Here is a 14,537-nt window from a genome sequence, read left to right on the forward strand (position 1 = left end):
CTCAGTTGAACCTACAGAGGTTCCCACTGTGACAACGGGACAATGTGAGCCCCGTGAACAGCCAGACGGATGGAACACGTTCCATACATTTAAGTCCCCGAGCTCACAGAGATGCTGAAAAAGAAATTAACTGTTCACCACGGGATGGATGATGCCAACACAGTCTTTTGAAAACTAGGACACGACAGGAAAGCGTCAAGCCTTTCAGCTGCCTTCCTGTGCAGACTCCCTGTCCCACTTTATTTATTTATTTATTTGGCTGCATTGGGTCTTAGTTGCGCATGTGGGATCTTTCATTGTGGCGAGTGGGCTCTCTAGTTGTGGCGCGGGCTCTAGAGCGCTCCGGCTCAGTAGTTGTGGCACGCTGGCTTAGCTGCCCCTCGGCATGTGGGATCTTAGTTCCCCGATCAGGGATCGAACCCACGTCCCCTGCATTGGAAGGAGGATTCTTAACCACTGGACCAGGGAAGTCCCACTCTGTCCCACTTTTTAGAGGCATTCCCGCCGATCCATGAAGGACTCAGGGTGTGTGGCATCGCCGTGTACAACCCTGATGAATTCCCACGTCTGGTCACTGACCACCCACAGCTGTGCTATCATAGACCCAGATGTGCTATATGTGACTCCTCTGAAGGGGTACTGTCAAGAAAAGCAAGCCAAAACCCGGCCCTCCTCCAAATGTAACTAGCAACTTAAGGAGCACAGAGAACAGAGGAACATGCTGAACTCCACCGTGGGGACACGGTGGGCAAAATCCAGACTCTGGGAAAGTCTACAGGGTAAAGCCCTGCTTCTTCAACCACTAAATCACAAAGGAAAAAGAGAATGACAGGTGAAGGGATACTTTGCTATCTCGACTGAGGTGACAGTTTCATGGGTGTGGACATATGTCAAAACTCACTGTACACTTTAAATATGTGCGACTTAACTGTATGTCAATTATACCACAAAAATGATACTTTAAAAAAAGGCACAGGTGTCATAATTGCATTTTTTTAAAAGAGTCTTGGGACTTCCCTAGTGGTCCAGTGGTTAAGACTCCGTGCTTCCAATGCAGAGGATGCAGGTTTGATCCCTGGTGGGGGAACTAAGATCCCATATGCTGTGCGGCACAGCCGAAAAATAAAAAAAAAAATTTTAAATATTTTTTAAAAAGAGGCCTTGGGGCTTCCCTGGTGGCGCAGTGGTTGCGCGTCCGCCTGCCGATGCAGGGGAACCGGGTTCGCGTCCCGGTCTGGGAGGATCCCACATGCCGCGGAGCGGCTGGGCCCGTGAGCCATGGCCGCTGGGCCTGCGCGTCCGGGGCCTGTGCTCCGCAACGGGAGAGACCGCAGCAGGGGGAGGCCCGCATACCACAAAAAAAAAAAAAAAAAAAAAAAAAAAGAGGCCTTATCTTTTAGAGCTACATGCTGAAATATGTACAGATGAAATGATAGCATGTCTGGGATTTTCTTCAAAATGACTTGGGAGGAGTGGGCAGGGTGATTAATGGACAAGATGGGCCAGGAACTGGTAAACTTCTGAGGCTAGAAATGGGCTCACAGGGGGCCGCTGTGCTATTCTGTCTGCTTCTCTGTACATTTAAAACCTCCCGGGACTTCCCTGGTGGCACAGTGGATAGGGAGCTGCCTGCCAATGCAGGCAACACGGGTTTGATCCCTGGTCCAGGAAGATCCCACATGCTGCGGAGCAACTAAGCCTGTACGCCACAACTACTGAGCCTCTAGAGCCCGCGAGACATAACTACTGAAGCCCTCGTGCCTAGAGCCCGTGCTCCGCAACAAGAGAAGCCACCGTGATGAGAAGCCCGTGCACCACAACAAAGAGTGGCCCCCACTCGCCACAACTAGAGAAAGTGTGCGCACAGCAATGAAGACCCAACACAGTCAAATAAATTAATTAATTTTAAAAAATACCTCATTTTCTAAAAAATAAAAACAAAAACAATTCCGTTTACAATACCATCTAAAACAATAAAGTACTTAGGAATTAACCAAGGAGGTTAAAGACTGTACAATGAAAGCTATAAAACATTGCCAAAAGAAATTAAAGACATAAGCAAATGGAAACACATCCCACGTCCATGGACTGGAAGACTGAATATTAAGATGTCAACACTTACTCAGCCATAAAAAAGGAACAAAATTGGGTCATTTGTAGAGATATGGATGGACCTAGAGTCTGTCATACAGAGTGAAGTAAGTCAGAAAGAAAAAAACAAATATTGGATATTAACACATATACGTGGAATCTAGAAAAGTGGTACAGATGAACCTATTTGCAGGGCAGGAATAGAGACACAGACGTAGAAAACGGACGTGTGGACATGGGAGCGAGGCTCGGACTAACTGGGAGATTAGGATTGACATATACACAACACCCTGTGTAAAACTGATAGCTAGTGGGAACTTGCTGTATAGCACAGGGGGCTCAGCTCAGTGCTCTGTGACAACCTAGATGGGTGGAATGGGGGGGTGGGAGGGAGGTCCAAGAGGGAGGGGATATATGTATACATATAGCTGATTCATTCACTTCCTTGTACAGCAGAGACTAACACAGCATTGTAAAGCAACTGTACTCCAATTTTAAAAAAAAGAAAAAAAAAGATGTCAATACTACACAAAGCAATCTACAGATTCAATACAATCCCTATCAAAACCCAATGATGTTTTTTGCAGAGACAGAAAAATCCATTCTAAAATTCATATGGAATCTCGACCCTGAATAGCCAAAACAATCTTGAAGAAAGGAGAACAAAGCCAGAAGACTCACACTTCCTGATTTCAAAACTTACTACAGAACTACAGTAATCAAAACAATGTGGTAGTAGCACAAAGACCAATGGAAAAGAAGAGGGAGCTCAGAAATACACTCTCACATATACCATCAAGTGATTTGTGACAGGTGTGTCAAGACCATTCAAGAAGGAAAGGGCTGTGTCTTCAACAAATGGTGCTGGGAATCTGGATATCCACATGCAAAAGAATGAAGTGGGACCCTATCTTACACCATATACAAAAATTAACTCTAAATGGATCAAGGACCTAAATGTAAGACCTAAAACTAAAAAACTCTTAGAGGAAAACATATGGCAAAACCTTTACAACTTTGGATTTGGCAATGATTTCTTGGATAAGACACCAAAGGCAGAGGCAATTAACGGAAAATTAGACAAACTGGACTTTATGAAAAATTTAAAAATCTGTGCATCAGACACTATCAACAGAGTACAGAGGCAACCCCAGGAAAAAATATTCACAAATCATACATCTGACAACAGATTAATATCCTGAATATATAGAGAACTCCTAACACTCAATAAAAAAAAAAAAGAGCTGATTCAAAAATGGGCAAAAGACTTGAAGAGACATTTCACCAAAGAACATATATACAAATGGCCAATAAGCACATGAAAAGATGTTCAACTCACTAAACATCATGGAAATGCAAATCAAAGCTATAATGAGATACAATCTCACACCCATTAGGATGGCTACTATAAAAAAAAAAAACACAGAAAATAACAAGTCTTGGTGAGGATATGTAGAAACAGGAACCCTTGTGCACTGTTGGTAAGAATGTAAAATGGTACAGCTGCTGTGGGAAACGGTAAGGCAGTTCCTCAAAAAATTAAAAATAGAATTACCACGTGATCCAGCAATTCCACTTCTGGGTATATACCCAAAAGAATTGAAAGCAAGGTCTCGAAGGGATATTTGCGCACCCAAGTTCACAGCAGCATTATTCACAATAGCTAAAACATGGAAGCAACCCAAGTGTCCATCCACAAACAAAAGGATAAGCAAAATGTGGTCTAGACATATAGTAGAATATTATTCAGCCTTCAAAAGGAAGGAAGAGGGCTTCCCTGGTGGCGCAGTGGTTGAGAATCCGCCTGCCGATGCAGGGGATACGGGTTCGTGCCCTGGTCCGGGAAGATCCCACATGCCGCGGAGCGGCTGGGCCAGTGAGCCATGGTCGCTGAGCCTGTGCGTCCGGAGCCTGTGCTCCACAACGGGCCGGTGAGATAAGCCAGACACAGAAAGACAAATATTGTGTGATTCCACTTATCTGAGGTCCCTGGAGGAGTCAAATTCATAGAGGCAGAAAATAGAAGGTGGTTGTCAGGGGCTGGGGGAGGGTGTGGGGACTTGGTGTTTAATGGGTAAAGGGTTTCCATTTTACAAGATGGAAAGAGCAATGGGGACGGACGGTGGTGATGGCTGTATATACAACCACTCAACTGCACACTTAAACATGGTCAAGATGGTAATTTTTATGCTATGTGTATTTTACCACAATTAAAAAAAATATTTTCTCACTTTATTTTTATTTATTTATTTATTTTTGGCTGTGTTGGGTCTTCGTTGCTGCGTGCAGGCTTTCTCTAGTTGTGGCGGGCGGGGGCTACTCTTCACTGAAGTGAGCAGGCTTCTCCTTGCAGTGGCTTCTCTTGTTGCAGAGCACGGGCTCTAGGCGCGTGGGCTCAGTAGTTGCGGCGCGTGGGCTTCAGTAGTTGTGGCTCACGGGCTCTAGAGCGCAGGCTCAGTAGTTGTGGTGCACGGGCTTAGTTGCTCCGCGGCATGTGGGATCTTCCCGGACCAGGGATCGAACCCATGTCCCCTGCATTGGCAGGCGGATTCTTAACCACTGCGCCACCAGGGAAGTCCCGAATTTTTTTAATTGGAAAAAAATACATTAGCAAGTAGGACAAAGAAGAAATGAACAATTATGCACACAGCTCCACGCTCTGGGTGCCAAGCTTACGCAGCAGTACTCTGGAAAGAAAAAGTTCCACTGGGAACTTTGATAGATTCTCAAATGACAGACTCTCGCTAAGAAGGGCCCAAACCCCATCCAACACTCAAACCTCAGGGTATGTTTCTCCTTCTAACGGTTCAGTGTAATGCAGCATAAACTTTGCAGCCCATTTCCACCAGGAAAGGCAACTGGCCAAGTGAGATCAGGGAGCTGCAGAGCTAGGAGGGCAGTGGCCCAGGGCGGGAGGCAGGTTTGGAAACTGAGGAACAGGGCGTGGAAGAACTGGCCAGGAGACCTGCAGAGAAGACTCCACGAAGCCTGGTCCCACCCCCTTCCCCCACAGAGGTCACGCTCAGACGGCGGGTCACAGAGCAGGTGCCCCCAAAGAACTGCAGGTGAGACATGGCCAGGGCCTCAGCCAAGGGGCAAGCTTCACTAACCGGACACTTGCTCAACCCACCGGATGCAGAAAACTGGGTTTCCATCAAGAACGAGTCAGAAACAGAAGCAAGCCAGCAGCAGCCTTCAAGAGCACAGTCCATCCGTAAGACTCTCACTGCCCCACAGCTCTTAGGGTCAAGGCCAAACCTGTCCCAGAAGCAGACAGGCCCGTGCACAGTGCAGACTGCAGCGGCGTGCCACGGGCCAGTGACAGAACAAACCAAAGGCACTGGCGCCTCCCCAAGGGCCTCTCCTTCCCAGGCAGCGGCCTGGCAGGGACCAACCTGGCCACGCCGCCTGAGGCTGGCCTGTCACACCCCAGAAAGATGCTATGGTGACACTTAAATGTTACCAGAGCACACAGGCTGGGGTGCCCCCCAAGAATGTGGAACCAGTGTCACTTCTGAGTGTGAAAACCACAGAGTTTAACACGCAATGGACACAATTATTATCAGGAGGAGTTAAGAACTGAAGGATGGGGATGGGAAAATTAAATTGGGAAAAGTGAAACGGAGGCTGCTAGGTGATGGGAACACACCCTGAGGACGGCGCCGGCCTGGGGAGGCTCTCCCAACCCAGCCGCTCCCGAGAAAGGCACGAGGCCCGGGGCCACCACCAGCCCTGGGGCCTCCAGGAGGCCTCACCCTCCCCACGGGGCAGCGCCACTGAGGGCGGACGGTGCTTCCCGGCCACACCACCTCCATGGTCACTGACTGCTTCAGCGTTTCAGTTGTGAGATGCCCACTTTGCAAAGGAAGCCCACCTGGATGCCTAACGACCCCGGTCCTAGTCACGCCCACCATGCCACGGTGCCCACTTTCTTTCTTTTGTAAAAGAACAAAACTTACTGGAAACAAACACTCTACCTGTACAGATCGCAGAGCCGCGTTGCAGAACCTCCGGCCACGCTGGAAATGCTCGGATGTGCTCTGCCCAGGGCAGTGGCCACCGGCCGCGGGTGGCCTTGAGCGCTTGAACCATGCGCAGAGGAAGCCGATGCTTCTTTCTCTGTGATGCGACCCAGTTGAATTTCTTCCACTTCAACGGCCCACGTGAAGGTGGCGTCCATCCTGGACAGGGCGCTCTAGGGCCTCACTGGGCTGGGACACCACGGGGGCCCTAGGAAGCTCCAGTGGCCCCACCAAGCAGAGGGAGGAACGTGGGAAGGAGGCGGCAGGCGGGGCCGGCAGCGCTTGGCCTCCGCGCACCAGTCCAGGCGGCGGCAGCAGGGTTGGCCCGGTCTCCGCAGCCTTCCACAGCCAGCCGCGGATGGAGCGCAGAGAAGGGCATCAGGCCAAGCCTGACCTTTATTCTTATTCCCAAAGCTACCCTGGCTTTCTCACCTTGTACTCACTGAATGTGCGTTTTGCTAGCTGCTGAAGAAAGATCAGGCCTTCCTGTGGCTGTAAAAGCTTAGTGGTGGAATCAAATAAATGCCCTGACTCTATTTCCAGCAAAGCCTCTCGAAAGGGTGGCCATCATCTGCAGAGCGCCCGCGCACACGTGTCCCGGTGACCACGGGGAGGAATCGAGTGGCCTTTGGGACACTGGTTCCTTATACTTGAGCAGAATCCGGTTCAGCCCAGTTGTGCATGAGGCTCCATCGGAGCACCATTTTGAGGGCAAAACAAGTAAACGTGTGTTTTCTGTCTGTGTAGCTTTAACAGCACCGGCCTTCTGCAGGGCTGCATGATCTTCATCACAAAATCAGCTGCCTAATGCTGCTTCAGGGAACTTAAAGCTTCTTCCCTGAGGGTGGGTGTCGGCGTGGGGGGCCGGGGCAGCCTAGCCCCAGAAGGCCTCCCGTCTCACCCACGCCAGCGGGCAGGTTACAGGCAGCACAAGGACGGGCCGACGTGCTTAGGGGTTCAGGCAAGAAACTGAAGGTTTCCAGACTTGAGGAAGGTAAAGGAACCTCCCTGCTGTGTAAACAACTGCATTAATCGCCCACTGTTTACCATACTCCACCCCAACGGGGAGGCCTTGAAGGGCAGGCACAGGGCAACCAGCCCGGCCCCAGGAGCGCCCACGGGAGCCACACTTCCTGCTGGGACTCGGCAGGAGCCCAGAGCCCCATCCACATCCTCGCCCACGACAGATTCCCTGCAGCCCCGTGCCGCGCGCCCGCCCCGAACCGACTGCTTCCTACGCGACAGTGAGCACCGAGGACGTACCACGCCCGTCGAGGAACACGCACCACGCCCGTCGAGGAACACGCTTTTACAACCCAGCACAGAGCGCTGCAGACAAGTACTACACGAGATGAACGGATGCTCTTTGGTGCAGGCGCGTTTGTCGGAATCAACCTCATCGTTCTGGAACCCAGAGTAAAGCAGAGTGGTTTGAATGCAGCCCGGGGAGTGGGTGAGAGAGCTCTGAACAGGGAGCCCGTCCATAGCCTCTGGGGCCGTGTTCACAGAAAACCACAAGAGTGACAGGCACACCAGGCAGCGCGCTGAGAGCCGCGGAGAAGGCAGACCACTGAAGTGCCCCTCCCCACGGCTTGTCCGTCCCTGAGGAGGACCAAGGGCCCAGACGCGGTGGGGCAGGATGCTTCAGATGCCACCTCCATCCCAGGGCAGGGTCCGGTTTGACATCCTCGCCCTTTCGCCCACTTCCCCCTCCTGTTCCAGGTCCTTCCCGTCAGCTCTCGCCCAAGTAGGACCTGCTCGGCCCCTGCCCGGTTTCACCCTGCTGAGAAATGTATCCTCTGGTGTCGCGCCTGCCTCAGTCACCCCTAACCATGCTTCCTGAGCACTAACGGGGTGGGTGTTTAAACCCAGGTCAGGGAAGTCGACAAATTTCTAACCGCCACCCCGCCCCCCCCCAAAAAAGAGAAACAAATAAAAAGCGAAAAATTGCAAAATTCTGTGTGTGTTCATTTTTCCCCAGGAGCACGACTCAGACTCCTTCTCAAAGGAGGGGCTCCCTGAGGCAAAACAGGGTTAGCACCCCACGGTGGGTCCCAAGCTCTGGCGAGCACACCAGCCACACCGGAATCGTGGGAGCGTGCCACGCACCAGCACACACGGCCCTGGGCCTCCCGCCTAGAAGCCTGGATCCAGGAGACCCGGGGCTGGGCCTTGAGCCTACACTTTTTACAGAGTTCCGCAGGTTTTTCTGGTGAGAAGCCTCAGCACTGAACCCACAGTGCCCTACCTCTGAGACAGACCCTAGGGCAGCGCTCTGGAGCCGCTCCCGCCCCGGGACCCCCCTACCCTCTCCCTCGTGTGTTAGAACACGCCCCACGGTTAATCTTTAGAACAAAGGCGCTGGTGCCTCACTGGTACCAAGCCAGGGACAGGATGGCTCTGGTTCTCCCCCTTCGCGCGTCGAACAGGGCGCCCTGCGCCCCGGTTTACATCTGTCACCGCTAGAATTCTTCGTGGTGCTCCTTTTCACCCTCAAAGTTTCACAGTTTGGCCATCAAATCACACGCTTACCTGGTTTAAAGCGACAGCGGAAGTCACTTTCCAGCCAAGCACGGTGGTACAGGCGCCAGGTCACAGCTGATCTTTTCTCACAATCAGCCTTTCGTTTGTTCAGTAAAACACACAGCCTCCCCTGCCCCCGTGGCGACCATCATCTTTTCTAGAACCTGGATTCAGGACGACTTCCCTACAAGACCATTCCTCACGCCAGGCTCTCCCCCAAGAACCCGCGTCCTGCCTGGAACAGGTGCTTCCCTGGGCACTTGTTAAGGCCGGTGGTCCCGCCCCTCTGGTAAAGGTATGAGCTCAGAGGTCAGACAGGTCTGCCCAACCCAAAGCCACACAGACCATTCCCTCTGCTGACGTGACCCCGGCGCCCAGGGGTGCGGAGGCTTCCTGAACAGACAGGGAGGCTGTGTGTTGGGGGGGGGGGGGTTGGTGCCCAGGAGAGAGTGTCAGGCCCTGTAAGCCCTCAACAGTGTGCACCTTCCCACCAGGCTCCCAGGCTACAGGGCCAGGGCCGAGCCAGCCAGCACTGATGTGGGAGTTTGTGTCTCAAAAGAAATCCTGCAAGAATTCCACTGATGAAATGAAAAAGCAAAGAAAGAGACACACAAACATCAAGCAGAAGTCTCCAGACCTCCATGTTTCTCAAACACGGTCCCTTCTGAAGGCTGACCTCCACTGTTTAGCTCACTGCAGATATTACGGTATTTGCACCGCCGGGAGATCCAGCTGAAAGATGGTGATGCTTTGAAATTCTGCCCAATGACCCTGAGTTCTTTTCTGAATTCGGAAGGAAAAGGAAATAAGCGCCACAAAGTTCATGGACGCCTCGAAGTGACCATTTCATTACGTGTCTGTGAAGGGGAGCTGCAGGGCTGGGCCGATACTCCACACACGCTTCCGGCCAGAGCGTGACACGGCTGCAACGCCAACGCCAACGCCAACGCCTGGGATTTATCAGCAAAAGCACTTTGACTGCAGCAGAGGCACAAATTAATCACTGTACATGGAAACTGCATTTAAAGTGCCAAACTAGAACCTAAAATATTAAAAATTCTTAGGATTTAAGTATTTGTAAATAATCAATAGTGTTCAAATACTAACTTCCTTCCTGTCTCAATAAGCTATCATTCAACCTTAAAGTGCACCAAGTTTCAGAAATTAAACCGCGCCCCGCTGTCTGCGTTCCGTCCTGAGTCCTCAGGAGAGGTACTGCATGGGTCTAGGGGTCTTTTTATAAGACAACCCCACTTGATTAGTCATAACTTGGAAGTGTTACTGTAGCTCATTTCAGTAGAACTGCAAACCTACCTACCAAAGATTTCCTTAGCTTCACTTCTGCACTGCATTTGTTTGTCTGTGTCAGTGTCGGGTGGGGTCAATGTCAGTGCTCTCAGGTCTGGGACAGAAGGTCTACTCAGCACCTATTACAATACCAGAGCCTCTCAGGTTACATTTTCACATATATTCCTGGCAATAACCCACTTTACAGGCCAACACCCTTGAGGCAAGAGCAGATAAGTAACTTTCCTCCCATCAAAGTTAGAGAGCGATGGGGCCAAAACCTGGGAGCCCCAGGCCCCCTCCGGAAAGATTCTTAAACCCTCAAGTGGAACATGTTACCCACCTGAGGACCGTCATCACAGCTTTCGCTCAAAGATGCAAGCCCTGCACACCTTATATCCGCCAGAGCCAAACTCCTAGGAAAAGATACGGCCTTGGCTTTTCACAGGAATACTAAGGAAATCATTTGAAGACAGTATAAGAGTACATAAAACGTTTCCAAAATTTCGCCACCAAAAAAAGAATTGTCACTTTCGTAATTAGCTGACTATAACAAGATTTTAAAAGTTGACCTAGTTTTAAGTACATATCCAAGACTCATTTGCTAGCATTTCCTGGAAGGCATGTATAAGAGGCACTAGGACGAAGGTCAAGTGGCACTTTTTAAACACTGAAATAACACTGCTCACCAAAATGTTAAACCAGAGCTGACCCCTCTGAATGCACGTGGGAGGAGAAAGGAAAGCCCTAGGTACATGGGTTAAGGCTTTAAGTTCACCACATTAAGTTCGCTCAGAAATGAATTCAAAATCACAACCTCGTGCTTTATAGTGTGTCTATCCATCATCACCCCTCCTCCGCCAACTCACCCTTTTCACACCGTGAACATCAATGACTTCCCTACTAACCAGGGAACGGGGCAGCAGGTGAGGTATTTCAGCAAAATCTTGGATAGCCAGATAGAGAATTACTATTTTATTTTAGAAGAAATAAAATGGTTTTATAAACATTCATGCTCACCCAAAATGAAAATCTATCAGTTATGTGTGCTGCAAGAAACAAAGTTCTGATACACAGTAATGCAGCACAACTAAATGTTCCACAGAAAAAGGCTGAGGGGACCTTGTAAATGAAAACGTTAGTTTTAAAAGGCAGGAGAGGGCTTCCCTGGTGGCGCAGTGGTTGAGAGTCCGCCTGCCGATGCAGGGAACACGGGTTCGTGCCCCGGTCCGGGAGGATCCCACGTGCCGCGGAGCGGCTGGGCCCGTGAGCCGTGGCCGCTGAGCCTGCGCGTCCGGAGCCTGTGCTCCGCAACGGGAGAGGCCACAACGGTGAGAGGCCCTCGTAAAGCAAAAAAAAAAAAAAAAAAAAAAAAAAGGCAGGAGAGAGAGGTATTTAAGGGTGTAGACTCTGGAGCCAGACTGCCTGGGTTCAAATCCCTGCTCCATAACTAATTACTGTGTGATTTAGAGTAAGTTACTTAACCTCTCTGTTCCTCAGCTTCCTCATGAATAGACAAAGGATAATGGAACCAAGAACAAGACTTGTAGTTTGTTGTGAAAACCACATGGATAAAGTGAATATAATGTGCTTTTAGCAGTCCTGGAACAACACTTGTCATGTATTACTGTCATCTTAGATTAGAGCTGTTACTAACAGAAGGACAGGTGAGGCAAACGGGAAAGGTAAATTCTAAGGAGATTCAGTCATCCGTGTACTAAAGGACAGCACCCTGACAGGCGCTGTGCTGGACAAGGAGGAAGTGCAGCCGATAAGGTCCCCGTCCTAATCAAGGGGGATGGGAACGAACAATTTGGAGCACCTACCGCATGCCAGGGACTGCTGGAGACAAGCATTTCATCTGCTGCTCTTATCGGCCCTGCCAGGTAAATGGCACATGTCGCAGAGGAAGGGACTGTGGCCAGGAGAGATGGGGAAACACTGCCAAGCGCACAAAGTCAGGAAGGGCCTTCGCTCTGTCACCAGGGCAAGGACCCACGAGGACGGGGGTCCCACGACACCTCTGCTCTCCAGCTCCAGTGGATGGAGAGGTCCCGCAGCTTGCAGCCAGGCATGCAGAGGGCATCCCAGAAATGTCTGTTGAACTGAACCGAGCGAGACCACGTCTCCAGACGTGCACGGGCAGCCCCAGAAAAGGGACTAGTGCAAAAGCTGCTGGCTGCCGGTCCAGAGCTTGTCCTAGACTGACCCGTCAGTATAAAAACCCCAGGGACAGGAACACAGCTTCCTGGGAGGTGACCCTCACACTCAAGAGGGCCAGGGACATCGTAACACCACCTGGCTGCTTCTCCCAGAAAAACCCGGGAAGACTGATTGGTGATTACCCAACAGTCTTGTTCTGGGCTTATAAAGTCTCAAGATTTATTCTGCTGATCACTGGAATGTAACTGGAAACAGAAGGAAGCTTTTAAAATCAGATTACAAATCTAATTGATCTAACATATGTGTTAGGTAAAGAGCTCTCCACAGCAGGTACAGTCTGCTAAGGTTGACAAAAACAAAACGAAGAGCAGGGGAAGGCGTGGACACGAGCACAACACCTTGCAGGGTCGAGACAAACCCACAGGTGGTCGCCCGGGCAGGGGAGCGTTGGGAGGGCTGCACCGCCAGCGGGGACACTGACTCTTCACCCTGGGCCCTTCCTGACTGGTTGACCGCGGGCGCCGGCTACCTTAGACACAAGGGAAAGTCGGGGGTCCCAGCGCCCCTGCCCAGCGCGCCCCCCGACTCATCTCTGCCGCTGAGAGGGGCTGGCGGGCGCCCGGGCCAGCTCTCCAGCCGACTTCCGGGTGCGGTGTCCGGCAGCGCGGCCCCGGGGCCGCAGCTGCCCGGCGACGCGGGGTCTGGGCGGCCGCCCGGTACCCAGGCCCGCCGCCCCCGCCGCCGGCAGCCAACTTTCCTCCCAAGTTTCCTCCGGGCCGGGACGCGGCCGGCGGGCGGGCGGGCGGAGGGGGGCCGGCCGGGCCGGGGCCGGGGTCGGGGCCTGGCCGGCGCGCGGGGGGCACTGGGCTCCGGCTCCGCTCGTCCCGGCCCGGCCTCCCCGCCGCCCGCAGCCCAGGCCCGCCCGCCCGATGCCGGGCGCCGTTCCCAGGCGACGCGGGGCCGGGGTCCCGGCCGGGTCACTCACCTGGACCGCGATCCCTCCAGCGCCGACCGAGCTCCGCAGCCCGCCCCGCCCCCGCCCCGCAGGCCCGCGACCCACTGACACCAAGGCGGAAGTGCGGCCGGCTGCCCAGTCGACTGACAGCCGGCGCCCGCCACTCGCTGCGCCCGGCGCCGTCGCGTCGGCCGCCGCCCGCCCAATCAGCGCCCGGCCCGAGGGCCGGGACGGGAGGCGGGACTATGCTAATAGAGCCGCCGGAGCGGCTCCGCCCTCCGCCCCTCGGGAGTCCGGACCACGCGGAGGAGTGACGACTCGGATAACCAATCAAGGAAGGGAGAGGCGGGGATATGCAGATATTGACCCGAAAGGGGTGGGCGGGTGGGAGGAAGGGGCGTGGCTGGATGAGCTGAGTTTACAAACAGCGAGTCGGGTGGCCGCGGCGCGGGTGGCCGGGGCGCGGGTGCACGGCGCGCTGAGGCCTGTTCGCCTGCCGCTCCCAACCCCCGGGGACGGGCGGAGGCGGGAGTCACCCTCCTAAAACTGCCTACCTCAGCTCAAGCATCTTTCAGGGCTTCCCAGCGTCCACCCTCCGTGCCATGCCTTTCACCACTCACCAAAACCCGGCGCCAGTGTACCCCCCCGGCTGTATCCCTGACCGTTCACTCCCTTGTTTAAAACCTTTGGGGGCGCTTACTGACCCGTAGTGACGCCATGGTTAAGCCCAGAAGCTCTGGAGTCAGACCCGAGCTTGCATCCTTACCAGCTGTGTGGCCGTGGGCAAGTAAACTAACCTCTTTGAGCCTATGAGTACCAAGGTTTTCCTTTGCAAACCAGGTTTCTCCCACCCAATCCCATCTAAATCTTGGGTCTGGTTTGGGGTGGGTGGAGTAACATGAATCAGGCTGGCTGCTGAGAGTCACAGCGAGTGGTTCAGGGGTGAGCGGGTGACCCTGTCCTGGCCAGTGAAGGTCAGTCCTGGGACTTTTGCTGGGGGTCAGAGAGCTCAGGCCAGAGGGGAAGCTGAGGTCAAACGTCTCCCATCTGCCCACAGACCTCCACAGAGCTGGGCTAGGTGACAGAAAGATGTATCAATAAGTCTGGGGCAACCAATGGGCATCTTGTCTCCACGAGGGGAGGGGGCACCTGGGAATGAAACCAACCCAGAGGAAAGCAAGAGCAAATACCCCTGGGTCACCTGGAACCAGCTGCACCCTCAGCAAGGTCTATCCTAGACTTTTCAGTAATGTGAGTGACCACGTTTTCCTTTCTGCTTAAGGCAGTTCGAGGTGGTACCAAAGAATCACTGGGACCCTGGAGCCACAAGAGTGCTAATAGACCACCCCTGATCCTATAGCAGCACTTTCTGAGGCTCCTGCCCCTCACTGAGTCTTCCACAAAGCTAGCCCTAGTTGGGCCTCTGCACTCCCTCCTCAGAACACTTCCTCATTGCCAGCGGGGGGGGGGGGGGGGGGCGGGGCGGGGGGGCTGGA

The 14,537-nt window shown here is 52.9% G+C and overlaps 1 protein-coding gene across 1 annotated transcript in view; it reads right to left on the reverse strand.

Moving 5' to 3' along the window:
- The window catches only part of OSBPL2 (oxysterol binding protein like 2), a 41,706-nt gene extending 28,543 nt beyond the window's left edge, over positions 1–13,163 (reverse strand). The window contains exon 1 of the mRNA XM_024128490.3: positions 13,072–13,163. The gene's annotated coding sequence lies outside the window, so the exon portion shown is untranslated. The remainder of the gene's footprint in view (positions 1–13,071) is intronic.
- Between the last annotated feature and the right edge of the window lie 1,374 nt (positions 13,164–14,537).

This window comes from Physeter macrocephalus, chromosome 14 (assembly GCF_002837175.3).
Source record: "Physeter macrocephalus isolate SW-GA chromosome 14, ASM283717v5, whole genome shotgun sequence".
NCBI lineage: Eukaryota > Metazoa > Chordata > Mammalia > Artiodactyla > Physeteridae > Physeter > Physeter macrocephalus.